Source organism: Cryptomeria japonica, chromosome 10 (genome assembly GCF_030272615.1).
Source record: "Cryptomeria japonica chromosome 10, Sugi_1.0, whole genome shotgun sequence".
In the NCBI taxonomy this organism is placed as follows: domain Eukaryota; kingdom Viridiplantae; phylum Streptophyta; class Pinopsida; order Cupressales; family Cupressaceae; genus Cryptomeria; species Cryptomeria japonica.
In genome coordinates this window covers 371,768,480-371,777,723 of record NC_081414.1, presented here as the reverse complement: position 1 = coordinate 371,777,723, position 9,244 = coordinate 371,768,480, and positions in this window count along the sequence as shown.

Genomic DNA, 9,244 nt, shown 5'->3' with positions numbered 1-9,244 from the left:
TTATCTAAAAGGAAGGTAATCTTTTAATGATAAAAAATATTGAACAAATATTATTAAGCTAATCAATATGAGAAAGGAATTCAAATGGCTAGTTTCATCACTTAGATAAAGCATCACCATCTTGGCCAAGGTTTTACCATTGCAAGCACCAATGCGTTGTTAGTGTTCACCTCCCTTGCTCAACTTGTACATCCAATTCTTGAGCTCAACAAACTCACTAGTTACCAACCATCTAAACAAGCCATTTTCTTAATGTGTACTAACAATAATGGTTATTAACGACCATCATATGATAAATAGCATACACTTGAGCCAACTAACTCACTGGTTTACTAACCAACTATCTAGCGAACTACTTAATGTCTACTAAGAATAACGGTCATAAATGACCATCATAAGATAATTAACATACACTTGAGTCAGTTGATTCATTGGTTACAAAACTTCTAGGTTTAGCTGATCCAATTCGTTACTGATGCTCTGCAAAAAGGATTAGAAAATCTGTTTGAAGGCAACACACACAAGAGCACAAGAAACAAACGTTAGTGTTAGCAACAAAAGATTATCCTAAACAGGCATATCAAGAGAGATATTAAGCATGAAATAGAAAGCATATAAACATAGAATGAAATAGCTAATCAAGATGCTCATAGTTGCTCCTCCCTTGTTCCTCTCCTCTCCAAGTCCCAAATGAGTGTAGCTCTCAGCAGCTTTTTTGCACTATGGATGCTTATGGAGGATTGAGATTTAATATTAAGCTTCAAATATGAAATGAAAAGCTAAATACTATTCTATTGATGCTAAAATGATTGATTTTACCAAAAAGACAAGATTTTAGTTATGCTATGCTAAATGCTCTCTAAAAATGTCTATAGCCTAAATGCATACAAGTTTTCAGGATCTGGATTATGAAGGAATGGGCTCTATTTATAGGAAAAATGGAGCAATGGATGGCCAGGATTGAAAGGTTTAATCAAGGGTCAAGCTTGAAAGTTGGGGATCCATGTGCACAATTTGCACCAATGAAATGGTGACAAGTGTCAACATAAGATTGGGTTGAGAGAAGAGGTTGGAGGCATTAAATGCCTGAGGAGACGTCATGGTTATCTAGAAGGTAAGGGTCAAGCCTAAATTAGGATTACCCACTGGATTAGGAGTTAATGCAAGGATAAACCTTTGTGCAAATGATTAAGAGATAATCATGGTCAAAGCATTAAAGGCTTGATGAGACCCTTGGGTTGGGTAGAGGTTGAGTCAAAACAAATGTTTTAACCATGTAGGAGGGTTTGGGTTAACCATTAATGGTTTTTGAAGACTTTGTGGATTAAGTGCTTGAAGGTTGAAAGCCTTCAATGGTTATCAAAGACTTTGAGCCATTTAGTGGTTGAAGGTTGGAAGCTTTCAAAGGTTATCCAAGACTTTGAGACATTTAGTGGTTGAAGGTTGAAAGCCTTTAATGGCTATCAAAGACTTTTAGGCTTTGAGAAGTGACTCCATTTTGCTTAGGAATGTGACAATAATTAGGGGATGGATTAGGTTAATTAGGAAAGGTTTAGAAGAATCTAGAAGGGGTTTAAGCATGCAAGTGGATTTTGTAGGAAAATGCAAGTGGGAGAAATTTTGGTATTTTCAATTAAAATAAAATCATTTATTTCAATTAAATGGTGTAATTTGCATTTGGATAAATATTCAAATAAATATTAATTTATTTAAATGAGAAAAATGAAGATAAAGCATAAAAATGCTTGAAGACTTTGAGGGAAACCATTAAAGGCTTGAAGACTTTAAGGAAAACCATTAAAGTCTTAAGAAGACTATAGAAGGAAGCCATCAAGTTTGAAGACTTTAAAGCCATCAAGTTTGAATACTTTAAGGGAAACCATTAAAGGTTTCAAGTGGGTGAGGATAAATAGGATTTTAAATAAATAATTTATTTAAAATAGTTGTGCAACTTGCTTTTGTAGGAAAATACAAGTGGGTGGAGGATAAAGGTGATTTAAATAAATTATTTATTTAAAATAATTGTGCAACTTGCATTTGTAGGAAAATGCAAGTGGGTAGAGGATAAAGGTGATTTAAATAAATATTAATTTATTTAAATGTGAGAGGTGGGATTTTGGGGGATTTAAATAAATATTAATTTATTTAAATGTGAGAGAAGATTTAATTAAATAAATATGATTTATTTATTTAATTAATGGTCTGAATTTGGTTAAGTGAATTAAATCAAATAAATTGAATAATTTATTTAATTAATAGGAGAAGAGGGTTAAGATGAATTAATTAAATATATTTATTTAAATAATTCATTAATTGATGGTTAAATAATCAAATAAATACTAAGTATTCATTTAATTAAGTGGACAGATTTATGTGACTACATTTGCCCCTCTTTGAGACGGTGCGGTTTATCGCGTCGTTTCAAAGAAAGAAAAATAGGTGTGAAGAAATGCTCCATAAAATGTAAATTTAATGGGTGGTATGCCCCCTCGAGAGATGTGCCGAATTTTATTTTGAAAAATCGGGCGATCTCTCGAAAAAGAATGAAAAGCGGAGGGGAGGTAGAATAGAAGAAATTAGAACTAATGATGAAAGAATGGGAGAAAATGGAGTGAATATGAAGAAACAATAAGCCAACGAGTACCCTGAGGTCATGCAAGAGATACATAGCAGATGTAGTGTGGGGTTTGGATTGATGCTATACAATTGATCAAAATTGGTTGGACAATCTGGTGCAATCGGTTTAATTGCCCCGGTCAAGTCAAAGCGTGACAGTTGATGTCAGTTGGTTGCTTGGACATGATAAAGTCTGAGTAAGTGAATCAAAGTGACCTGATGTGACTTAGACAATTGATGTAATTGCCCGATGAAGTCAAGGTATATGAAGCAAAATACTTGTTGAGACGTAGACAATTGATGTAATTGTCCATTGGATTGTGTTTGATTGGTTGATCAATTGATAGTATGTGCATGTGATGGATGGTTGTGGGGAATCATGGCAGCCCCGTTGAGACTAGGTCATTATGATAAATGCCTGATGTAGTCTAGGATCACCATAATCGATTACCTGTTGAGACCCGAAGATACTTGATTAGAGTATCTGTTGATAGTCTAGGTGTGTGGGAGTCGATGTATCTGTGTAGACAAAGTAACTTGCTTGATTGTGTGGATGAATGAGGATGGGAAACACAATCCCTCCTATTAGAGATGGATGGTGATGAACGTGGCTTGATTGGGTTGATGGGAAATGATGAAGGATATGTTTATTGAGATGGGGAGGGTTGGGGGGGTTCAATGTTAGAAGAAATGGAGGACCTATGACTCATTCCTATGGAAGAAGAGGAAAATAGAGTATGCATTATTATGACTATGTATGCATGATATGCAGCTATTATGAATGTATGGATGGTTGGAATGCAACGGAATGCAGTATATACAGATGAGATGGAATGACGATCCATAGTGCTCTATTTTCATCATTGAGCTTTAAAATGTTGGAAGAGAATACAAGCATCTTGACATAATGATTCAAGATGACCAGAGTATTTCTTACATGGATTTGATATAGCAAGTTAATACAAGCAACTTGATATAATGGATCAAGTTGACCTGAGTATTGCTTGCGAAACAGACAAGGATTATCTCCATTCATGCATGACTTGGATCGTCCTCCTTGATCTTAGGCTGATCATATCCTGAGACAAGTGCATACCGTACTAAGAAAATAAAAACCTTTATCCAAATTGGATGAGGAGGAACCAAAGAATGAGCATTGTACATGTAAACAAACAGTATATACATAAAGAATAAAGAATATGGATCCTTGGTAATGGTTCATGCTCATATGGTCGAGGTATACGCTATAGTCAGCAAGCCGTAGTGATCTATGATTGCATTTTGCATAAGATCACGTAGCTTAGTGAACTTCCCACGTAGACACCATTAGTACATGCCCCAGAACTTCATCAGAAATAATGCGCAAACGATACAAAACAATGCTGAAAGATCCTAATATAAATTACTAGACCATAAATCAACCAAGTATTTGATAGTGTAAATAGAATTTTCTTGTCAAAGAAAATGTCATCTTGTCTTTGTTTTTGTAAGGAAGGATGCATCCTTGTTTAAAGACAGTTTCTGATTTGTTGGATGTGGATTGTGTGGTCGATTGATAAATGGTCATTGTGTGAGTACTGTGTTAATGTTGGTTTTGCATCTGCTCGAATGAATATGTACAAGGTGTTGCCATGTTTTTGTGTGATTTTCGATGGATTTTTCGATGTTTTTGGATTTTGTGTAATAGTTTTTGAATGTTTTTTGGATTTTGTGAGTCATTTTTGAATGTTTTTGGATTTTGCGAGACATTTTTGAATGTTTTTGCCAATGAATCACCAGTAATGTAGAATCCACTTCCATTATCTAGATTGTAAGGGTATTGCCCCCAAGTTGGACATGATTTATGAAAAAGCGGGATGCAGGATGCATGTAGTACTTTCTTGGATTTGTAGATTTATAACAAGCCATGGTTAGATGGATGGATGTGTGTATGTATGAATGGGATCGCAACGAGCCTGAAAGATACTGGAGCCATTGCCTTTACGAGTGGCGCCTGTTTGCTAGGTTTTCGCCATCGCACTTACCCAAGGTGCCACCGGAGTGGTTGTTCACTGTTTGGATGCATGATTTTTTTCTTTACTTTTTTGAATGTTTTTGTATTTTCTTTAGGACATTTTTCTGAATGTTTTTGGTATTTTCTGATATGCAGGGGAGCCTGATGCCTTGTACACCTTAGGTATAAAACCGTTTGAGGTGCATGCTATTGATTGGATCTGCGAGCGGTTCTCCGTCTGATGTAGCCAACTGATATGCCCTGGACCCGAATACAGCAGTGACAACATATGGGCCGAGCCAGTTTGATTCAAACTTGCCTTGATGTTCTCTGTTTGGTTGGTTGCGAGGATTCTCTCGAAGAACAAGATCACCTACCTCAAATGTACGAGGTCTAACTCGGTGATTGTAGCTTCTACTCATGCGCTGCTGATAGGCTTTGAGGTGATTGTATGCAGCTTGTCGCTTCTCATCAAGTAACTCTAAGTCCTGAAGGCGTGAGACTCTGTATGCTTCATCATTGATGAGATTATGCAAGGAAACTCGTAATGATGGTATCTCAACCTCAATAGGTAAGATAGCTTCTGCACCATAGACCAATGAATAAGGAGTTGCACCTGTAGGGGTTCGAATGCTAGTTCGATATGCCCATAATGCTGGATTCAATTGAACATGCCAATCACGACCAGCATCATTGACTGTCTTCTTTAGGATTCTCAATATGTTTTTATTGGATGCTTCAGCCTGACCATTGCCTTGTGGGTAATAGGGAGTGGAAAAGCGGTGTTGGATATGAAATTTCTCAAAAAGTTCACGGACATCCTGATTTTTGAAAGGAAGACCGTTATTTGTGATGATGGACATGGGTACACCATACCGGCAGATGATGTAATTGAGGATGAATGAGGCGATCTGCTTGCCGGTGACTTGGGTAAGTGGAACAGCTTCGATCCACTTTGTGAAATATTCGGTGGCCGTAATAATGAATTTATAGCCATTGGATGAAGATGGATGAATCTTACCCACAAGGTCAAGGCCCCATTGACAAAAAGGCCATGGTGTTGTGATTGGTTGCAGTTCCTGTGCTGGTGCATGTATCAGGTCGCCGCGAACTTGACATTTCTTGCATTTTCTGACAAAGTAGTAGGAATCCTTTTCCATAAATGGCCAATAGTATCCAGCTCGCATGATCTTCTTGGCTAGTGATGGACCACTTGAGTGAGTCCCGCAAATTCCTTCATGTACCTCTTCCAAAACCTTTGTTATCCCATCCTGTTCCAGACATCGAAGGAGAGTACCATCAAGACCGCGTCGGTATAGGGTTTCGGCAATAATGGTATATCGAGCAGTTTGGCGAATGAAGGTTTTACGTTGGTTATTGGATTGGTTGGGAGGAAGAGTATGATCGCGGAGATAGGTGTAGAACTCACCGTACCATGGGGATTCAGAACCAACAAGGCGACATATCATCTCAGATTCGGGGATATCATAAGCGGGGATCCAAAGCTGTTCTACCAAGAACTCGTAGCATGTTGAATTCTATGGAAGATCTAGTAGAGATGCGATGGTAGCCATAGCGTCAGCAGCTCGATTCTGATCTCTTGGTATCTGCTCAAAGGTGATAGTAATAAATGATGTCTTTAGATTGTCCACCATTTGCTTGTATGGCATGAGTTTATCATCCTTAGTCTGATACTCATCAGTTGCTTGTCGAATGACCAGTTGGGAGTCACCATATACTTTTAGTTCTTGTAATTTCCATTGTACGGCTAGCCTGAGTCCTGTGATCAAGGCCTCATACTCTGCTATGTTGTTGGTGCATGGAAATGTGAGCCTGTAAGACTTCGGGATGCTGTCACCTTGAGGTGTGATAAATAGAATGCCTGCCCCCGAGCCATGCCTAGTGTATGAACCATCAAAATATAGTTTCCATGGTTGTGTTGTTGTGATCATGAATATCTCTTCATCTGGAAAATTGGAAATGAGAGGATGATCGCCTATGAGTGGTGCATCGACCAACTGATCTGCAATAACTTGACCTTTGATAGCTTTACGGTCCACGTACTCAATGTCAAATTCACTTAGAATCATCACCCATTTGGCTAAGCGACCTGTCAATGCTGATTTGCTGAGTAAATACTTGAGTGGATCAATCTTTGCAATGAGTTGTACCTTGTGTGTCAATAGATAGTGCCGCAATTTAGTGGCTGCCAGGATTACTGCTAGGCAAGCTCGCTCAATAGGCGTGTAATTGAGTTCATAGCCCACCAATGTGCGAGAAATGTAGTAAACAACACACTCTTTTCCTTCTGCATTATGTTGTGCCAGTAGTACACCCAATGCTGTACTTGTCGCTGAGATATAAAGTAACAATGGTCTACTTGGATCTGGTGGCATCAGCAATGGTGGATTCATGAGATAGTCTTTAAGCACCTGAAATGCTTGTTGGCATTTGGCATCCCACTGAAAGCGGATGTTCTTGTGTAGCAGGTGTGTGAATGGGTGACATTTATCAGCCAATTGTGCAATGAATCTTCGGATTGATTGAAGCCGTCCTTGTAGTGTTCTTAGCTGACTGATATTCTTTGGAGGTGGCATGTCCATGATAGCTTTTACCTTTGCTGGGTCAACCTCAATGCCTTTGCTTGAGACAATGTATCCTAGAAGTTTCCCGAAGGTCACTCCGAAGACACATTTCTTTGGGTTGAGTCGAACATGGTATTGTTCTAGTCTATCAAAGATTTTATCTAAGATGTGGAGATGCCCATCTCTAGTGAGTGATTTTGCTAGTAAGTCATCCACATAATCTTCCATCATAGTATGCATCATGTCATGGAAGATGGTGGTCATTGCTCTTTGATAGGTTGCTCCTGCATTCTTTAGACCAAAAGGCATTACATTCCAGCAGTATGTGCCCCATGGACATGTGAAGGCTGTCTTATGTTGGTCCTCTGGTGCGATCTTTATTTGATTGTATCCTGAAAAGCCATCCATGAGTGAAAGCATCGCATGTCCTGCTGTTAGATCCACTATGATGTCGATATTTGGTAGGGGGAAATCATCCTTAGGACAAGCCTTATTTAGATCTCTGAAGTCGGTACAAATGCAGATGCCCCCTTTTGGTTTGCCAACTGGCACAATATTGGAGATCCATTCTGCATAATCAATTGGTCTAATGAAACCAACATCCAGGAGTTTCTTGAGTTCTGTTTTTACTAGCACTGCAATCTGAGGATGCATCTTACGAAGCTTCTGCTTGACAGGTTTTGCTCCTTCTGCTACAGTGAGGTGATGCATGACTAAATCAGGATCAAGCCCAGGCATGTCTGCATATGACCATACAAAGTTGATCTGACGCTGCTGGAAGAACTCTATAAATTTAGGCTGTTCCTTGGAAGTGAGAAGAGATGCCAGATGTATGATATGAGGATTTTCAAGAGTCCCCACATTGTATTCTTTGGTCTCCTCAATGAGGATCGTTGATCGTTCCTGTTGTGCATTAGCAGGGAGAATGTCAAACCCTTCATCCTCAGGCACCTCAGAGAGGTTTTCACCGTTGGATACGCTCTTTCTTTTTACTTTTGTCGGATCAAACAGTGCCACAGTGTGGTTTTCACTGGAAGATCCATGTTTTATTGTTATATTTTTGTAGCTGAAAGGTTTGGCATCCGCCCCGAAGTATGCTGCGCTATTAAGTTCAATGGCGAATCTAGCTTTGTGATCCCCGCTTGGTAGGTTATCCCTTATTTCCAAAAAGTCAATGATAGCCTCATCATTTTGGAAGAGGTCAAGACATGGGGGATTTGATTGGGTCCATTCGATGAGTTCAGGGTGGATAATGGGCATTACATCATCGATTAGGTTAAGTTCATTAGATGTATCAGTGAGGGTTAAGACGTTATGGTGAAGGTCGTTAATGGTACTCTCCCTGTCAGAATCAAGCGTAGGATGAGACATAGGGTCTGTGGAAGATGTTTCCAGCTCAGGTACCCAAGTGGTCTTTATCTGTGCTTCTCCGTAAACAGGGATGTCTTTGCGTGGCGGAGGTGGTGATGTGTCTTCCTCATCTGAAGTGTTAAGCTGTACAGAATCAAATTCCCACTCATGTGAGTCAGTCTCTGAATCACTCTCCAGCATCCGATTGCTATACCATACTGGGATGTCGCTGGAGTTGAATACTGCAGGCGTGATTGGTTTATGTACCTTTGTAGTGATCGGTGCTGCAGGAACTGTGATGGGGATTAAAGGATTTGTTACTGGAAGTATCGGTAGTGTTGATCTAGTGGCTTCTGTTGGAATGGCTGGTGCCATAGATGTTGCTGTGGGTTTCCATATCGTTGTTGCTACAAATGGTGTTGCTGATGGGATTACTGGTTCGTTTGGTGGGATGAATGATATTGATGACAGTTGCGGTGGGGTTGTGAGCCTCGATGGGGCAGTGGGGATAGTGCTTGATGGTGCTTTGATTATGAAAGGTGTCCTCTTTGCAGTAGGTGGGCAAAATGGTTTGCTGGGTTTTCCTTTGAATTTGAGTTTAGGAAGGATCTCTTTTTCAAAGCCTAGGCCTGTATTACCTTTGGGCTTGAATTCTGGTAGCATAGGTTGATGTCATCCTTGTTTGCAGTATCCCAAAGCA